The sequence below is a fragment of the Leptidea sinapis genome, chromosome 32, assembly GCF_905404315.1.
Source record: "Leptidea sinapis chromosome 32, ilLepSina1.1, whole genome shotgun sequence".
In the NCBI taxonomy this organism is placed as follows: domain Eukaryota; kingdom Metazoa; phylum Arthropoda; class Insecta; order Lepidoptera; family Pieridae; genus Leptidea; species Leptidea sinapis.
The window spans coordinates 738,901-760,699 of NC_066296.1; the positions used below are offsets into that span (position 1 = coordinate 738,901).

Consider the following 21,799-nt stretch of genomic DNA (forward strand, 5'->3'; position numbering starts at 1 on the left):
TTTGTTTTTTTTTATGATTGTTACCTCAAAACTTTCGACTGGATGAACCGATTTTGATAATTATTTTTGAAGTGAAACTTCTTTAGAATCGTTGTGATTTCAAACCGGATGCAACGGAAAAAACGACAGGTGAGAGATACAAATACAAAAATATGTAGGATGAAGCCGGCAAAGAATGAGACAGAAATATGCATACTATTGAAGTGAAAACTTCTTTATCATCGTTGTGATTTCAAAGTCGATGAAACGAAAAAGCGACAGTAAAAAGAGCAGTCACATCAATTCATAATATTTAACATGGCAGATAATGAGATAGGAAGCATAATACAATGTTTTGGTACCAGGCGATCATAGTTAAAGAAGAGATTATCTTACGTATCGCGCGAGTATAACTTAATATATTCTGACTCCAAGCGCACGACGTATTACTACATAGACACCAGGAGAACATATTACGGAATCCATGCCAAAGTAACGGAAATCTTCAATTCTTAGGAGCAAGTTAACGGTACTCGGCCGAATCTTTTTTATGCTATCCGGATAATTAAGTCACCTACCATAATATAGTTATGGTCAAGTAATTGTCGTAGTCGAATATGATGATCAATGGGACTCCTTAACAACTTACAGTTGGGGTGCGATCTGTAGTAGAATTTCTAACTGTCTGTAATCAAATTTCAAAGCACTTACGTTCATTGCTGCATTGAAAAATTTAAACAAATTTTTAGTTACTGTACTTCAAATTCACTAAAAATCATAAAAGAAAAAAAAAATTACAAAAAAACAACCGACTTCAAAAAAGTATAAAAATAATTGCGTATTTTTATTCAATCCAATTAATTAATCTAATTCTAGTTACGATTATTGTAATTTTTGGAGTCGGTGTCATCCAAGATAAGTTTGTTACTACATACATAATTATAGGTGAGTTGTGCTTGAGTCGTGAGGAGGACACCGATTCCAAAAATAACAATAATCGTAACTAGAATTAGATTAATTAATAAGATTGTATAAAATAACGCAATTTTTTTTATACTTTTTAGTGCAAATTATATCTATTGTTTTGGAATAGTGTTTTTGAAGTCGGTTGTTTTTTTGTTAAATTTTTTTTTCTATTATTCTAATATCATTTATTTTACAATAATGTTTCGAATAGGCCATCGTAGTTTCCAGTATCAGTCTTGCGCATACCATACGCGTAGACAACGATACAAACGGCACAAGCTTTACCTAGTTTGTAAAATAATTTGAGTAAAAGTGTGTCAATATTATTATTATTAGAATGGAATCAACAATAATTATAAGTTACACTTCGTTGCTCAAATTAAACATCTCGGTTGATGAAGCTTACATTGTTATTGAAACGGACTTGAGCTATCTGATATTCAATAACTTTTCAACTGTACATGGATTGTTTGCTATTTCTAAGTTCAAAAGTAACATTTACATTCACAACTCTCTCAATTCGTAGCTAAATAAGAGTAAATTTATTTCAATACTTACAAGGTTGATAAAAAAATATAAATAAAACAATTCAACTCTTCTCACACTTTTTTTATGTTTTTTGCTGGATGGCAACACAACTCTATGGTATAGAAATACTGAATGGATCTTTGAAACAGGCCTTCAGACCTCGAGCTATTGACATAATACTGGATCCTGTCAATTCGAGCAGCTCTGCGTTGCTGCCGATGAAATGGTTCGAGCTAGTATTGGGCTTACCACAATTAACAGCAAGACTACTTCAAGTGCGGGTGGAGCTCCGCCTTGTAAACCCCTAGATTTAAAGTGAGATGTATTGTCGTGTGCTTTTTTGACCCACAGTTTTTTCTAGGTGAGACATAAAAGGAAAAGTGTTTAAAGAATCTTGTTTCGACAATTGGTATTATTTTTGTTTTTCACGTCTAATTGTGAGTTTTCTGAGGATGGACAAGTATCGATAGATTTCTCTCTCCGATAATGTCCTGCGTACTGCATGCCCAGTACTATAAAAGAAGTTCGAGTACGTCTTCGTGTCTGTGTTACCCAACACTTTGCAAACTCACTTGAAATTGTTGTAATGCTATAAATACTTAATGAACTTAATGATAACAAAGAGTTCTTAGTTTTGAACCATTTGTGGTTTTTGATACACTTGATATATTTACTCTATTTTCTAGCTTATTGTAAATGAGTAAATAACCATAATTTATGGACAATCTAAGACACTTAACGATTAGTCTAAACTAAATTATATTAGCAATGCTTCTGTTTCACTTTATCAGAGAGTTAGTTTTGAACCTCTTGGCAAAGTTCATCTGTACCAAATCTCATGCATTTATAAAAACAAATTGTTTATAAAGACTACCTTCGAGTATTAATATAAGCCGTGGCCACTCATTTTTGTAAATAACTCAACATTCATAATATTTTATAATTTACTACTTGTTTGCCTACCTGTATTTCAAGTTATTACAACAATATGTAGTTTATATTCTTAAGTTTAAACTTCAGTATTAAAATTTAGAACCAATACACAGTTCATACGATATATTCATTTGTTATAATATTCACTCTATACCCTTCCCTGATTATGGCGAGGAGAGCGATGTCTGGTCCCTAGGTCATAGTCGTCAACGAGCACTATTTTTTTCACTCCGAATCATTTTTAAATTATATTTATTAAGACTTGACTCTTTTGATATTTGTTTTAATTGAAGTTCGATGATATTCTATTTTTTATCATTCATATTAATGTATAAAACATTATATAAATAACATATTTTATACTAAGTCATTTATTTTTGTTCATCTAAAAGGGTAATCTTCCCAAATAAGTAAAATTTTTTCCAAAGTGCTCATTGTAAAATTTTGACATTTAACACATCCATAACGACTTTTATGAAAGAGGAGGACAAACGAGCAATCATACGCGTTATGTGGTGGTATACTAGATACCAAAGTATTAATACAAAAACATTGTCAACGTTATACACAGCTTCAAATAAACGTAAATAGGATTTCAAAAACCGAAACATTAGTATGTACACTACGAACTAAATTAGTTGACTATGCAAGCTTTATTTGCTCCAATAATTCGATAAGCGATTCAGTATAAACAAACACAGCAAATATTAATTACAGTGCACAAAATGATTTACTATAACTAATTCATTTGTTGAATTATCTCACTGTGCTCAATAATTCCGAAGAAGTGAAAAGAAGAGCTATAAGATAGTGATAAACTTATAGCTCTTCAAATAGCAGTAAGATACCGTTATTGTGGGGGGGCTTAATGTTAAGTGATCACCGCCATCCACATTCTCCTGTGCGTTGTTAGCCTCTAAGAAAATTATACACACTTGATTTGAAGTTACCCATGTCATTTCGTACTGGATATGGCTCATTCCATAGTGTTCAGGAAAGCCAGATATTCTTATTGTCGAGATTATGTCCCACTTTGTAGCGTATCGTATGAAGGTAGAAATCGGCGGTAGGAATCAGGCGATAACGTTCTTCGGAATGTGTTTGATGACATACAATGAAGCGATGTCTCTACGTTAAACCAAGTGATCTAGCTTTTGTTAACGCTTTTGTCTTTTGGAGGTTTCTTTAATTGGAATAGGTTCATTTAACCCCATTCCACGAATCTGTAGCAGTAGTATATACGTACAACACTTGTAAGCGTTCTAGATAATATATTTAATTACTATCTATAGTTTTATGTAACGATATTAAATTCAAAAACATATATGAGGTAAAGGTGACTGTAGTATTTATTATCTTAAAAATATCATAGAATATAGCGATCACTATGAGTAGGCTGTGTAAGCAAATAGATTAATTACTTCGATTTGAATTAACATGAAATAATGAGCCATGACAACAATCATCTGAAGGCGTACGTTATCAACCAGTGTGTGTTGCCAGTGATGACTTACAGAACGCAGATGTCGCCGCTGATTATGGGTCTTGTGAGAAAGCTCATACTTGCTCAAAGGGCAACGGAGAAGACTATGTAGGTAGGCTCCCCACAAGATGGACCGACGATCAGGTCAAGATCACCGGAATACGTTGGATGAGGGCAGCTCAGGACCGATCGTCGTGGAGATCTTTGGGGAAGGCCTTTGTCGAGTAGTGGAAGTCTTCCAGCTGATGATGAATAAGCGATAAGGCTAAGTCAACCGTAACTAGAAAGAGATCGAAGTAGTTAGGAAAGAATGTCAAGGTTGGTGGATGATTGAGGTCTGCAAAGTGTGTCTAGCTGTCTGATTAAATAATCGATTCTCATCAAACTTAAGCAAATTTATAATATCTTTGTTCATTTAGATCATAGTCTTACAAAATACTAGTCTATAGACAAACTGATGAAGCAAGAGAAGATTAGAGATATTATTTATGACTGATTTTTTATGACACTATGGAACAAAACAAGCAGGACGTTCAGCTGATGTTAATTGATACGCCCTTCCCGTTATAAAGCAGAGCTCAGGATTATTGAAAAATCCAAAAGGTCTGATTTACCCACGTTCACTAGCTATGGCGCCCTTTAGACCGAAACACAATAACGTTTACACATTACTGCTTCACGGCAGAAATAGGTGCCGTTATTGTACCCATAATCTAACCGGCATCCTGTACAAAGGAGCTTCCCACTGGCAGTATATTCTAAGTCTACATTCAAGATAATGTTTCAGCAGAAAAGTTTCGATCAGGTTCATGCATCCAATTTTTCAAGGTCTGCTACATTACTCCTCCGAAAGTGCGGTTTAACATTCAAACTTTCAATAAGTGTATTTGAAATCCGAATAATATTCGTATTAAAATATCATGAAGCTTCTATAACTCGTCAGAACGCCGGCAACGCATTCGTTCTCCCTTTTTTGTGTCCCCTCGATCCAAGATCACTCCTTTATGTGCCACAGCCAGTATCGGCATACTTGGCGTATATATGGTGTGTCGTTCAGTTTTTTTTTATATAAGAGACGGCAAACGGGCAAGAGGCTCACGGGGTGGGGGCGGTGAGGCAACCGCCCATGGACATCCGCAACAACAGGTGTCAGGAGATGCGTTGCCGGCCTTTAAGGTGGAAGTATGATCTTTTCAAGGTCCCTGAGGCGTATCGGTTCAGGAAAACAGCACCATTGATTCCACAACGTGGCTGCGCGAGGCAAGAAATTTCTTGAAAATCGTGGTTGTGGAATACCAGATGTTAACGTGATGCAAACGGTATTTTGCACTTCCCGGTGCGGTATTGTCGGCCCCATTGCACGACTTTGTAAAGCATACACGTAATCTCGATTTCAGACACAAGTTTGTTCCGGTTCTCGTCGACGCTAACCCTGGACATGTTGGCACGGCTGGTGTACGAAGTATACCCTGGTTTCGTGGTCACTTGGAAGAGTAAGCCAAAAAAGCCTGCCTACCACGCAATTCTACCTTTACGCAATACACCAACATGCACGCACTAAAATATTATTCTCATTTCATTTCAGCTAGAAGACGTCGACTGCTGGACAAAGGCGTCCCCCAAAGATTTCGATGACGATCGGTCCTGGGATGCTGCATTCATTCAACTTGTACTGGGGATCCTGATCATTGTGTAGTTTTTGGGTAGGAGGGGGCAATCGGGCAAGGCGTTCACGAGATGAATCGTGGTAAGACAACCGCTCGTTGACATCCGCAACATCAGGGGTCAAGAGATGCGCTGCCGGCCTTAAAGGTGGGAATATGATGTAATGTTGAATGCGCCGAAGTCGTATCAGTCTGCGAAAACTATAGCAGGTATTTGATTCCACTAAGGGGCTGTGCGAGGCAAGAAATCTCTCGAAAAACAGGCGGTCGAAGAATTCATGACGTCAACGTGATGCGGTCCACCCGCATCTTGCATCATCTCAAGGTATCAACCTGAACAGCTGCTCTGAGCACTCCCCGCGATATATGCAGTAGAAGATGCAGAGAGACTGCAAAAAAATTTGAATAAGATAAGCAATTTGTTTTGTTTTAAAGTTATCACTTCTGAGATCAATTACACAATTAAAACTTGAAATCATAATATAAATATAAACATAATTTTATGAAAGAACGGTTGGCTCAGTTGGGAGAGCACTCGCACGGAACGCAAGAGGTCACGGGTTCGAGTCCCGCATCGTTCATAAAATTTTGTTTTCGAATTTTATTTGTTGAATAAGATTCTTATGCCGTTTCTTCTCTCTCAGAGTGTCATTTGTTTCCGGTAGTGATTAAATTGACATCTAAGAGAATTCTTAAGAAATTCATTTCGAACAAATAAATTACATTTTACATACAAACAAACAAAGAGCTTTGTGATTTGGAGTTTGAACTTTTGCTAGAAACTATGATTATTGCCCCAGTTTTTCATGACATTTACCGATGAGAACATATATATATTTATTTACCGTAGGGAATGACAATCACATAATATATTGCAACAACACTTGGTAAATTAATCTAAATCATTTTGCATAACAATATTGCTTAACTTACTTCATATTATAATACTACAATATTAGATAAAATATGCATCATACAAGCTTCGGTAGCGCAATAGGTTGAACCGTTGACTCTCACCACAGAGCCCCCGGTTCAATCCTTGCCCGCCTCGTACCAATATGTTTGCGGTTTTTGTATTCATAAGTAGATTAACAAGGGAGTACGTGGTGCGGTGATCACTTACCTTCAAGTGACCCGTACGCTTGTTTGTCCGCCTCTTTCATAATAAAAGATGGCACGCACAGAACCCGTCAGTCAATATGGGTCTTGCCCATATGTTATTATTTTCAATATTTTCTACTATGCTAGAAAAAGTCTCCTTATCAAAGAGGATTTAATATATATCTTAAATCTTGCTCAGTGAGTCCCAGTATACTGTCTCGTATTATATTGTAAATTTGATGCCTATGCAGGAGCCCTTCACTCTGCTGACGCTGTATATCCCGGATTGTTACAACGTTAAATTCAAGGTATCCAACAAAAGACTGAAGCACCACTTTTAAATTTAATAACCGTTATCAATACCATACTTGAGGTGAATTAATTTTTTTCATAGTTTATTATCTCTGAAATTATCTAGACACCAAGCAGTAAAGGACGAGCTCGCCTGTTTATTACTATCATTAGAAAAATTTTGATGTATATATTCGCTTACATCGAAACTTAAAAAAGCTATAAATAAAATGATACTGTCATTATCATAAGATAGAAAGTCGTAGCCGCGGTAATATGAATGAATTTGACGTAGAATCGTAACGACGTAGCTTGTAGCGATGTAGCACGTAGGCATAACCGCACGTATATAAGTGAGGCGGATAGACCAGGTTACGTAGACACCTGTTAGACGCGGTCGCTGCAGGAACCAATGTGAGTTGATATTTAATTATATTTATTTAATTTAACACTATATTTCTAAGCCAATACAAAATCACCATAAAATATAAAGTTATTTACAAAATAAAATGTATTAATCGTTTCTCGAAATGAATGTTAAACTTTTATATTCGAAACAAACTTATCAATTAGGAATGCCCATTAAATATAATTGAGGCATACATTAATTATAAAACATTGTTCGGTTAAACCTTTAAAATACGTTTAGAATATTTTATGCGATTGATTAGAATTGATACATAATTATCAATATGCGATTATTCAAAACAAATTGCTCCATTCGTAACACAAAAATAAATATTTCAAAATAAACTTTCATATTCCGAAACCGTCAAGTCAATAAGAAATCTCCATAAAATATTGTTTTTTGTGAAATATAACAGTAATTAAAAAAAGTTGTATAATGTGTTTTAAATCTAATGCGCCGTGTACTAAGATGATTATTTATATAAAAAAATAATATTTAAAAAATTTTGAAGGACTAATTAATATTACTTTTTTAAAATGATGCAAATAAATGAAATTGATACACAAGTTTAATTATTTGTTAAAGATTATAATAATCTTTAACAATATATTAGAATAGGTCCACTTTTTAATTTAGTTTTAATCACGAATTTTGTTTGAATTTGTGAAAAGCAATACGAGCTACTTCAGTATTATTTACATTTGCCTTGCCTTTTATATTCATTAGCTCAATAATTCTGACTATCTATTTTCACGGCAACATTTTCTTAGGAATAATTGTAATTAAAACTATCTTTTATTAGGTATCTGCAATTTAAAAATAAGATTACTAAATAATCCTAAATTTATTGCTGCAGCCAAAATAAAAAAAAGAATACAATAAACACTTGTTTCCAACACCACACACTATAAATACAGTTCACAAAGAGTGTGAAGGTTTTCTTTATTAGTCACTCGGCTGCACTTAGTTGAGGCTGCATTTTATACAACATTAAATATTTAATAGTATTGAAGTTAGAACTGTAACACTGTGGTTTTTATATGGATCATGAAACTCTAATTTAAAAAAAATATCAAGTAGTTTTTACTATGGAAAAGGAAGACAAGAGAGCGTCTGGTTCACCTATTGTTAAGTGATCACCGCCGCTCATAGTCTCTTGCAACACCAGAGGAAACACAGGAGCGTTAATTTTGTCTTTGCTATTTTTCAATTCATAATAATAAGTATTATTTATATAAATATAGATTAGTGCACGTTTTACATTTTTGAAATACTATTATTAATTGATTAAGACGCATTTAATTAAATAATTTAATAATATGGCCATAAGCTGTATCGTAAGATTAAAAACAAATATTTATCCTGAATTTAAAAACCAATACATAATATTACGAAGCTAGCTTCGTATTTTCTTCAGTTTATCTTAATTATAATTCGAACAAATACTGAGAGAAGACAGCCGCTCGGAATAATTTTGTGTTGTTATAAAAAAAACTAAATTACACAACTTGCATTTGTCATATCAATATAAAACATTAACGTCTATAAAAATACCACTATGTTAAAAGAAGATGAATTTTTAATAACAATTATTATTGCGTACGCTTGAACTTAACCATCGTGTTTCTTTGAATGCAGTTCATTTAAAAATTCTTAGTGCATTAATCAATATTAACAGTAAAATACAATAAAATAGTTTATTTTAAAAATTGCACATTTACAATAGAACGATGAACAATCTTATTACATCAGATGAGGTAAGTGATCACCTGCTAATAAGTGAGACCCACTCTATTCTTCTGATGGCACATAAGAAATTATTATGTTGTCATAACACGATTAAGTTTTACTTGTGAGTACAGAAATTATAAAGAAATACATTTAAAAAATTGCTTTTTTAAAAATTTCAATGCCAGTAGCAAACTAGAATTTGTTTAATTTTACTATCTCTGTGTACCTTTATTGCTGAAAAAAAAGAAACTTCAAACCAGTTCTTGTCCGAGCCATTCATTTTCGAATGAAAATTAAATTGAAAAAGTATTGCCACTTCTCATTTATAGTTTTAAGGATGACCTGTATAGCCGAGTGGTTAGCGATCCTACCTACTAAGCTAGAGATCCCGGGTTCGAATCCCGGTAGGTGCAAGCATTTATATGATGAATATGGATGTTTGTTTCCAAGTCATGGATGTTTAAATGTATTTATGTATGTTTAAGTAAGTATATTGTATTAAATATATCATTGTCTTGTAACCCATAACACAGGCTATAGATGCTTAACTTGGGGCAAGATAATTTGTGTAAAAAGTGTGTCAATATTATTATAATTATTATTATAGTTTTAGTAAAATTTGCTTAAATTGTATTTAAATTTATCTTAAAGCCAACACTTCAGGTTCTTCATCATAAAATGGGAATGTAAGTTTGTTTGTTACGTTTTTACGCCGGAGCTACTGAACCGATTTTTATGAAATTTGGTACAGCGATAGACAAGTACAGCTTGGGAAAGTACATAGGCATAGATTTATTACCGGGAAAATGCATAATTTCTGCTGGATTTGTGAAAAAATGAAATTCACGTCGATGAGCTAAAGCTATATCAATAGTAGGTTTAGTTTGCCATAGCAATTTTCCTCGAAATAAGATTCATGTAATATGTTGAGAACGTGAAAAAACGGGAATCGGAACTGGAATAGTACAAGAGATTATCTTTAATTCCAAACTTGCTTATTATTTTTAAGAACCCTTTATCTACGCTGACGAAGTTTACATAAAAGGAAAATGTTACTTTAGATTTAACCTTACATTTTATATTTAATTTTGAATATCAAACCTAAATAAATAATTGAGAAACAATTTTTTAATAAATATATAATATAAAAATATTATCACAAGAAACTTTTATTTTCCAATGAAAGCCTCCCACACCAACGTATCCACATGAAACTAATGATTGATGAACCTTTTGCTTTTAAAAAGTGTGACCCAATCAACTGAAGCTACATTTTTTAAGTAATAAAGCTCAGTATGGAGTGCCTTTTCAATTTTATTTAAATAACCCTCATCAACACGTTTTGAAAAAGAATTATGAACTTTTTTGAATATTTTTTATAAATCGATTGGCAAATATCCTACTCCAACAATAATTCAAGTCATGTACGCAAAGGGTAACCAACCATAACCACGTCGTCAATTTAAATTACATCTTATTTACATAAAGACAAATATATATAAAGTATATATATAAAAATATATATTAAACACAAATAATAATAATAATATTGACACACTCTTACACAAATTATCTTGCCCCAAACTAGGCATAGCCTGAACTATGGCTACCAGACAACGGTAGGTATATATAATACATGGGGCACACTAAAAGTTTTGCGCTTCTAGCTAATCGGAACTATTTGAATTTCGAATGTTTTGTGAAACGTTGCAACCTTCTTAGTAATAAAAAAAACAATCATTTGTCAATTGTTTTTTATCACACATCTAAGTTCTACGTACGCAACGAAAATGTTCACACAATAATATGTAGGTGATGTTTAAACAATGGTTCAAAATAATGAAATTATGTAAAAAGTGAAGGAATATACATAGAACATAATAAATGTGCCATTAAAATAATATATTATTGCATTATTAATGATAATACAGTATATTCGAAGAACTGCATATCTATAGGAATATCTATAGGAATATCTATAGGAATATCTATAGGAATAAATCCTAAAAAAATAATATCCATTATTGTAATTAATATTCTTCTTCATAGGAACACGACGGGTTGATACTGTATAGAAGTTCCTATGATCACTTTCCAGCTCCATCATCAGACCCTGGAAGTCATCCAGAACCGGAATGTTTGTCTTGATAAAACAAATGAACCCAAACTCCATGGATGTAATAATATCTTGTTTAGTTTAGGAGTTGCCGTGGCTACTGACACTGGAGTCCATTCAGCACCGTTTAATTCGTGTTTTAGCTCCTGATATATTTTATTTTATTTACAAAACAGAAGTGGCAGTGGGCAGGGCACATTGTTCGACACGGACAGATGGTCGTTGGGATAGTAAAGTCCTCGAATGGCGACCACGTACCGGAAGGCGTAGTGTTGGAAGGCCACAAGATGGACCGACGATCTGGTCAAGATCGCCGGAATACTTTGGATGTAGGCAGCGTAGGACTGATCGTCGTGGAAATCTTTGGGGGTTGCCTTTGTTCAGCAGTGGACCTCTTTCGGCTGATGATGATGACACAGAGCATATGGGCATATATTCATCTTTAATATAGTTTAAAACTAATAAGACACTTTTGAGTAAAGTCCCTTATTATAACTTAATAGGAAAGTATCCATCCCTACCCTGTGCTAAGGAAAGCAATGAAAACACTTTCTTGCAATAACGAATAAATAGTAGATACAACGAGTGCACAAAATGAACCATTTTTACCCGAGACTTTTAGCAGCCCGAGCCGAAGGCGAGGGCTGATAGTAATGTCGAGGATAAAATAGTTTTGTGGACGAGTTATAAATTCTGCTTTTCATTTCGATTGGGAGGAAAAAAACAGTAGTATAACATGGACATTTTTAACAATTTTAGCAAATTTGAAGAAATTAATAAACGCACGAAAAAACAAGACCTGTTTCTCGCCGCTTTTTTTTTTTATTCTTACGACATTGATATTAGGCTTGGGCTCCAGATCTATACAGCCTACTATTAAATTAATTTTGTAATATATATTTTATTAACTAATTAAATAACCTACCGTATTTTAATTTTAATTTTTATGTTTTTTATGTCTTAAAAAACACACGAAATCAAAGTAAATATTATAAAATAACAAATACTATCTCTGAACTTTTTATTGTGTTTGGCTGGATGACTCATTTTCTTTGCCTTAATACATATATATATACATTTCTAAGTAGATACGTTAATGCACTTGTGCACAAAAATCGATTTTGTGCAGCCTCTATCGTGCACAAATAAGCAATTTCAGAGCATGAGAAGTGAAAAGATTATTTACCTGTAAAATGTTAAAGAAAATGAAAAGCAAAAAAAAAAAACATATCTACAATTACATCAAATTTATAAATTAAACATGCCTCTTGAATTTAATCTCGCACTTAAAAATGCAAACCATGGACAAATAAAATGCTGCACAATGTTTTCTAAGATATTATTTCTAGAACCATATATTTTGCTGTTGAAAATCTTTTTCCATTTTCAGTTGTAGAAAATGTTTTTAGACTTAATCCCCGGAAGCTACTAAATATGAATTTAAGAAGATTATTTATTTCGTAATAATTGTTAGCCTCAAGACAACATCAGAACCAATTACGATTTCAGTTTAGCTGCTTTTATGAGATTCTTTTGAATAAAATGTACACAATATTTGACTAATTTTACTTCAATGAATGAATGAATGAGCTGTAATAATAAGTTACACAATGTACATTGAGGAACTACTCATCTACGTTTGTTTTGTAGAGGGGTGTACACATTAACGATAATATTTAATTCCTACTTGTATTACTTTTTTTTACTACTACTAGGCTAAGTCGAGTAATAAAAGACTTACTGTCTTTTGTGGGGTGATGTATATGCTTTTACAACTAGATCCCAGAAAATGTTCAAAACAAAAGTATTACGATATTCAAAAGAATTGTTAAAAAACGTTTGTGTGGTAAAGGTTACTATAACTTATATTTTACCTATTCTGTGAGTATAACATATGAGTTTGTTAATGATTAAATAAATTAAAGATTGGGAATGGTGCGACCACCCTCAGGCTATTAAGAAATAAGTTTAATTGTACGATATTTCTTTGAAACAATTTAACCATTTTTATGAAAATAAAATCCCGCTGAGTTTGTTGCGCCCATTCATCTCAGGTCTGAGGCATTCTTTTGGAATGAGTGGTAGTATTTGAATGAATTTCAATAAGTGATTTCATATTCTATTTTGAATTAAAATATTTAAATTTGAAAAATTGAATTTTACTTAATATGTGAAGTATTCATCCCTACTGTTTGCTTTAACTGTAGAGTTTAGATAGATACAAGATACGAGACTGATCTGATAGACATTTCAACTCAGAATTCTATATTAGTTGTTTATAACTAACCAACATATTTCATTTTTGAATATAAAAACGAACACTATAGAATGTAATAACAATACATTTGTTCTCAAATCAATATAATTGTAAGCCAAGTAATCTAATTAAGGCGGGGAATCAAAAGGAAGCAGATGAAAAAGTATGGGATGCACAAGCGGGATTTCGAAAGGGAATGGGATGTACCGATCAGGTCTTTTCCTTGCGGTGCATAGTCGATAAGTTTTTGGCTAAAAATAAGAAGGTCTATTGCGCGTTCGTGGATCTAGAAAAGGCCTATGATAGAGTGGTGAGGAATGAATTGTGGTCAGCATTGTCCGCGAACGGTGCGAGCAGTGCCCTCGTACGAGCATTGCAATCTCTTTATAGAGATTCTAGTGCTTGTGTAAGGATAAACGGGGCATACACTGAATGGTTAAATATCGAAAAAGGTGTTAGACAGGGATGTGTAGCGTCACCGTGGCTGTTTAATCTGTTCATGAACAATTGCTTGATAGATTTAAAAGAGAATGAAAGTGGGTTGAGAATAAATGAGTTACTCGTCAAATGTTTTCTCTATGCTAATGACCAAGTATTACTTGCATCTTCGGCCGAGGAGTTGCAGGAGATGGTAGCTGCTATGAATGGAGCTTTTGGTAGAAAGGGAATGAAGATGAATTTAAAGAAGGCGAAAGTGATGGTGCTTGAAAGAGATGAGGTAGTGACAGACTGCAATATCGTGATTGGAGATGAAAATATTGAACAGGTGAATGAGTTTGTGTATCTGGGTTCTAAATTTACAAGAGATGGAAAGTATGAGAGTGACATTGAAAGAAGAATAAATGCAGGAAACATAGTGAATGGAGCTTTGCACTCCTTTATGAACAGGCATAAGGTGTCTAATAAGGCTCGTTTGGCTGTGCATGAGGGGGTGTTGGTTCCAACACTCATGTACGGAATTGAAAGTTGGGAATGGCAGAAGAAACATGAAAGCAGAATAAATGCAGTTGAGATGAGAGCGTTGAGAAGTATGATAGGAGATAAACTGAGTGACAGGATAAGAAATAGTGAGATAAGGAAACGTTGTGGTCTGAAAGAAGATGTTGTGACAAAAATTGAGAAAGGTATGCTGAGATGGTTTGGATATGTGAAGACAATGAATAAAGAACGATTGACGAAGAAAGTGTATAAGGCCAGTGTGAATGAAAGTGTTGGAAGGGGTAGACCTAGGCGGACGTTTCAAGATCAAATCAGGGATGTCTTGAAAAAAGGCCAGGTCAAGAGTGCCCTAAACCGGAGAGCGTGTATGAAAGGAATAATGAAAGTGGACGAAGCGAAACAAGTATGTAAGGACCGTAGCAAGTGGAAAGAAGTGGTCTCTGCCTACCCCTACGGGAAAGAGGCGTGATTTTATGTATGTATGTATGTTGAAAGGAAAAACTCTAGATATTACAAGCCTAGCCTCATCACAGGCTGGTCAATAGTGGTTTTGCAACTTCCATATAAATATAAATAAGTAGTTAATATTAAAAATGTACTCATAATATGATAATTATGATGATTGTTGCAGTCGAAAAATATGAATTTACTCGAACAATGTCGTAAGAAGTACTACTGCTATATTGGTGTAGTAAAATACATTTAGATAAAGTGTAACGAATCACTTGTTACTACTGAAATTTTGTTAAAATATGAAGTCAGCTGAAAAAATAACATTCGTGTGTATGTGGAGTATCGTTGTTTAATGTAGTTATTATTATTTTTTATTTTTCCAATATCACTACCGATTCGCGGAGGACGTTGATATTTTCACAAATGTTTCATGCCATTTTGTTTATTACTAAATCACTTCTAACTTGCTGGTAGTTATGAGTCATCTGTGAGGCAACTTGATAAACCTTTTTGAAAAAATTCTGAGTGGCACTACAATTGTGGTCGTCACCATGAGACATAAGATGTTAAGTCTCATTTGCCCAGTAATTTCACTAGCTATGGCGCCCTTCAGACCGTAACACAGTAATGCTTCACAGTAGAAATAGACGCCATTGTGGTACTCATAATCTAGCTGGCTTCCTGTGCAAAGGATTCTGCGACTGGTAAAATACAACGTGGGATATTATCTGTCTTAAACTATTCATCAAATAGTTCCATTTCATCGGTAGACTATTTAAAATTGCAAAGGTATTTAAAATCATTTGGTTCATATATTTTAGGGTTCCGTAGCTCAAAAGGAAAAAAACGGAACCTTTATGGATCTATTTGTTGTCTGACCGTCCATCCGACCGTAAGGTAATAAAGGTACGACCGATTTATGCCTCAAAGTAGTATATTTCGACACTGTCAAGAGAATCAAAATTGATAGAGTATTTTTCGTTCATCTAGAACTTTGAAATTTGGCAAGTAAAATTATCTTATACAATAAATATAGGGTCTTTATCTAAGGAACGAGTGACGGTCCAAATGGGCTTCATTGGCACTAGTTTAAACTGTTATTTTAATTATTTTTAAGAATGAATTAAACCTTTTCCCTTTTGAGAAAGTATAAATTGGTAAGCAAATATAATAAATATGTTAGTGGAACAGTGCCAGTAAGTGAGCCAGTGTGAGGCTACTTTACACAGGATGCCAGCTAGATTATAGGTACCACAACGGCGCCTATACCTACCGTGAAGTAGGAATGTGTAAACATTATTGTTTTTCGGTTAAAAGGGCGTCGTAGCTAGTGAAATTACTGGGCACTTAATGAGACTTAACATCTTATGTCTAAAGGTGACGAGCGTAATTATTGAATTAAGAACTTAGAATTTGTGGGGTTTTTCAATAATCCTCCTGAGCGACACTGCATTGTAATGAGCAGAACGTATCAATTACCAGCAGCTGAACGTCCTGCTCGTCTCGTCCCTTCTTTTCATAAAAAAATGTAAGGAATCCTCTGTGGGTAAGTGCGACTTGTACTGGTCTGTTTTTTTAATATTATGATAATAAGTTTAATGTCTTGATGATGATAAGTGTGAAGTGGCTTTTCTCTCGTTACTTATTAAGATGTTACTGACTCTGATTTGGTTGTTATCCTTAAAGTTTAATCTCAAATGGAGTCGGGTCATGTTGCTCCTAGCCAGAGGCACAATCATAATATATAATATTATTACATACAATACAAAATATGTATTATGTTACGTAATATATTGAAATATTCCATCGATCTCGTTTCGTTTCATTGTGCAATATTTCTTAATCATTGACCGGACCTATTCTCAACTTTCAATGGAATGATATTATTATTAGATATTTCATTTATCTATTACAATTTTGATCTTGAATTAACTTCAAATTGTACTTTTAGTAGTAAAAGTTAATATGAGATCGTATCGGTACTTCAATAACTTGCTAGAAGAAATTCTACATTTTATTTACGTACGAGTATATACTTTTGATATTAGATTTTTTCATGTAGCTTGAATATTAATCTTTTATTATAAATACTTATGTGATATAAGTATCTTTCTTATCATTGTAATTCATATTTATAAATTATACTTAAACTGGTTTGCATCATAATATTAGCGGTTATGGTTAAGGTTTGTTTGACACCCTGGCTCTGGCAAAAGAGAAAGCCGATCTACTGTGCGCTCTTTTCGCCCCCAACTCGGCTCTTGGCGATAACGGAAAAACACCGCCGGTCATTCCGCGGTGTCAGAGCTCTATGCCTGAAGTGCAGTTCAGACAGAAAACTGTTGGGTGAACTCTGTTTTCGTTGGACGTCAGGATATCGAGCGGGCCGGATGGCATTTCTCCAATCGTGCTTAGAACGTGTGCTCCTGAGTTGACGGCGGACTCATGGAAGTCATCCCTTGTCTATATGATCCAAAAAAAAATGAGACAGTTTGGATCCGGCAAACTACAAGCCCATTGCTATTACTTACCTGCTCTCCAAAATCATGAAGAACATAACTAACTGCAAGCTCTTGAAGGGTTATACCTAGAGGGTCATGAGTTGATCAACGACCGACAGTACGGCTTTCGCCATCATGACGGAACGACGTCGGCAGGCGATCTTCTGGTATTCCTAACACATAGATGGGCGGCGGCTATTGAAAGCAAGGAGGAAGGCCTGGTAGTTAGCCTGGATATAGCGATGGCCTTTGATCGTGTATGCCACAAGTCGCTCGTCTCAAAACTTCCATCATTTGGGCTTCCTGAGAGCTTATGCAAGTGGACCTACAGCTTCCTCACTGGGCGCAGCATACAGTTCGTTGTCGACGGTTATTGCTTGAACCCAAACACCGTGAACGCTGGAGTTCCCTAAAGCTGTGTGCTATCTCCCACGCTGTTTCTTCTGCATATCAATGATATGTTGAAGACCTCCAACATACATTGCTATACAGACGACAGCACTGATGATGATGATACATGGGCCATGTAGGTCTCTCTCAGGAAATCGTCGAGCAGTGCCGGGAGAAACTTGTGCCTTCTATCGAATCTTCTCTCGAGAAGGTCGCGGAATGGGGTAAATTGAACCTAGTCCAATTTAAGCCCCAGAAGTATGCGCGTTAATCACTAAAAAAACCCATTTATCGTATCATTGCTCTTCGACAACACTTCCCTCAAAGGCTCGCCTGGTATCAGAATACTGGGTTTTCGAAATCTCGAGCGATTGCCAATTCCGTGGCCATCTAGAGGGCAAAGCCAAATTGGCTTCGAAGAGGAGACGAATTCTAGCGCTCTTCAAAGAGCAGGTCCGGTCACACATGTAGTATTGCTGTCATCGCTGGTCTGGCGCTCCCCAGTTTTAGCTTGATCCATTTGACCGCGTGCCACGCAGAGCAGCTCGAATTGTCACTGACCCAGTGCTCTATGAACAGCAGGATCACTTGGCGTTGCGTAGAGACGCTTCTTTGTGTGTCTTCTACCGCATTTATCACGCGGAGTGTTCCGAAGAGCTTTTCACCTGATTCTTGACGCCAAATTCCACCTTCGAACAGCACGCCACAAGTTAGGATATCATCCCCAACACATGGATGTGTGGTGGTCCTCAGTGCGGTTTTCAAGGAACTTTCTTCCACGTACAAAGCTGTGGAATGAGCTGCCTTGTGCGGTGTTTCCGGGACGATACGATATGGTTACCTACAAAAAAAGCGCGTACCTTAAAGGCCGGCAACGCTCCTGTGATTCCTCTGGTGTTGCAAGAGTATGTGGGTTGCGGTGATCACTTAACACTAGGTGACTCGTACGCTCGTTTGACCTCCTATTCCATTGGTATGGTTTAAGTTAAAGTTAAAAATAAAAATGAAATATCAAGTCAAAATCTAATATTTATTTCAAACTTTTGACAGATCGATAATGACCGTTACCCGGTCAACAGTTAAAGTTATAACATATCTGCTGAACCGATACTTTAACATGTTTGTTTTTTTCCATTAAGAAAAGAAGGATAAACGAGGGTACGGGTCACCTGCTGGTAAGTAATCACCGCCGCCCACATTCTCTTGCAAAATCAGAGGAATCACAGGAGCGTTGCCGGCCTTTAAGGAAGATGTATGCGCTTTTTTCAAGGTACCCATGTGGTACCGTCCCGAAAACATCGAACAAGGAAGCTCATTCCACAGCTTTGTAGTACGTAGAAGAAAGCTCCTTGAAAACCGCACTGTGGAGGACCGCCACACATCTAGATGGTGGAGATGATATCCTTCCTTGTTGCGTGTCGTATGAAGGTGGAATTCTATTTAATCTTTATTTAATTATACGTTTACTTAAATTTATGACAATAGACCTGCTTATTTATTTTTAAAAAGTTTCATCTTGTAGTTTTTCCTTTATTTACTGTTATATGCACCTGTCCATCACAACAAATTGCGTTGGACTAAACAAAAACTCGAGGAACATTGCTGCGTATAACTGTTTAAATTGGCACAAAGAAAACGCGATGATTGTCGTGGACGAGCGAGTGCATTGTCGTGAGAAATGCTACCTTGCCAACTTGGTACAAGTCAAAAGAGCTTTGATATTTAAACAATGATAAACAGGGCGTTTGTCTACACAAACTATAACAAGATGTAGACCGAATGATAATACAAAAAGCTTTATTTTATTATAATTAGATTTAAATGTACAAAGTACTATCTTCTCGCCTCAATAAGGCTACTGGTAACCCAAGCGCTGGCAACTATTTCAGTCAACGGATCAGCTTAGCTATCCAACGTATGCTGCCGGTATCCTTGGTACACTTCGCCGTAATGATAGTTTTAATTAAATATAATAGTATTGTAAATATAGTTATTAGATTTGTTTTTTTTATTATATTCACAACTATATAGAAATCAAGAGACCTCGTAGAGCATTCGTCGACCAAATTGGAAACGTTTTGCGAAAGGAAAGGTCCGAAGCACTCGGAACCGCAGAGCATGTGTGTAAAGAGTAATGAATGTAGAAGAAGCACGTGAGGTTTGTAAGGAGAGAAGCAAGTGGCGTTCTGTTGTCTCTGACTACCACGACGGGAAACAGGCATGAGTGTGTGTGTATGTGTGATAATGTTAACATCAGGAATTAAGTATAACCTTGTTACACACTCGGTTTCTCTACACTCAGCTCCTGTTAGTAAGCCTTTGGAATTGAGGCTTCTCTAATATATTAATCTTTTATCGCTTTGTAAGATAACAGCAATTGCAAGGTAGCTAGATAGCGAGGTAGCAATGCTGAACAAAAAATATGAGTATAAATGAAATGCTCACGACACATTTAACTTTATTATTTATTTTTAAATTTCATTTGGATAGATACGTTGATCAGTTGGCCAAAATCACTCCAAGCGTTTCAAGTAGCCCTAAAATATTTTTTATAAATGTATTGCAATAAATATATATACCCACTTTTAATGAGTAAGCGGAAGCTTACCTGTGCTTCTAATGTTATTTTAAATACAAATACTTTATTTCAATTTCTTTACACTCACAGCAAGTAACTTAAATAACAAAAATAACAATGTTTACTATATATAATAATTGTTAATTATTTACATGGTTTAATTGTTAATTGTAGTTAAATATCAAAAACGGTTTAGAAGTGATATCAAAAGGGTGGCTCTGACCCCAAAACTAGTTAAAACTGTTTCTGGGTCAGTGATTCCTCAACAAATGACAATGACAATTGAAATATAGATATAACAAATAAAAATTCAATAAGTGTGTGTCTACGACGAGTTCAGGACAAAAAATAAAATTTAAAACAACCTGCTTGACAAGAAAATCATAAATACCATCACATTATGAAGTAACTGTAACAACTACATAAGAAACGAGAGTTGTTCACGTAACAGTTAAATGATGTCAGAATATTATAAGATATTTAACAAATCTGAAGATGACACTATAATATTGTACCACAAACTGTATTTCCGTTCTTCAAACCGATGCGTTTTCGATTATCATTGGCTTAAACAATGAGATCTGCGTTCGAGAGGCAATATTTTTCTGAATGCAACTGAATATTGCAAGCCATTGAACACAACTTGAATAGCCGAGATATAAATCGTTGGATATGATTATACTATAGATTATAAAAAAGCAATAAACTATATTCGTCGCGTAAATAGGTATTGTTTTTATTCATACTGACTTATCGGATGATTATAAAAATCGTATACGCATTTTAAAAATGGTATTCAGAATAAATATAACTGAATTATTATTTTACTTATTATAACTGAAATTAATAATCCCACCCTGTTAAAAATAAAAAAGAACCCATAGGCCTACGACAACTAGATATAAATCATTTATTTATTTATTTATTATATACTCGCAAACCCTTTTACAATATTAAAACTATGAAACTGATACAATATTTACTTAACTAACAAATAATAATATTTAACTAACTAATCAACACATCTTAATTTCTAATTATAAATAAACATGGTTTTAGTGTGTCTTGCCACAGATAGTAAACTAGTATTATATAAATCAATCCAGTTTATCTGGTTGTTAGTAGCTTCGCTGAGCCTAAAAATAGGAGAGTGATGATACACACCTGTTTTCAACAATTGAGTAGAAAAGTAAGTGTCATTCTTTCTCAAGATTCTACTAGGAACAGAAAAATTTAATAAAGCTAAAAGTTGACTACAATCAATATTACTTGATAAAATTTTAAATGTAAAAATATAATCACATCTCAGCCGAGCCGAATAAAGAGTGGGTATATTCATGACTCGGTGCATAAAACCATAATCGTGAATAGAGTACGACATAGGAGATCCAATTCGATAAGCCACATATTTCAAGTAAACATGATTCAGCCTTTCGAGCGTATTAACCTGATATTTTAAGTAAGGATTCCAAATTACTGA

The 21,799-nt window shown here is 34.7% G+C and overlaps 1 protein-coding gene across 1 annotated transcript in view; it reads left to right on the plus strand.

The window, feature by feature from the left end:
- Window positions 1-7,335: 7,335 nt before the first annotated feature.
- LOC126974307 (uncharacterized) overlaps window positions 7,336-21,799 on the plus strand; it is a 56,516-nt gene continuing 42,052 nt past the window's right edge. The window contains exon 1 of the mRNA XM_050821767.1: window positions 7,336-7,359. The gene's annotated coding sequence lies outside the window, so the exon portion shown is untranslated. The remainder of the gene's footprint in view (window positions 7,360-21,799) is intronic.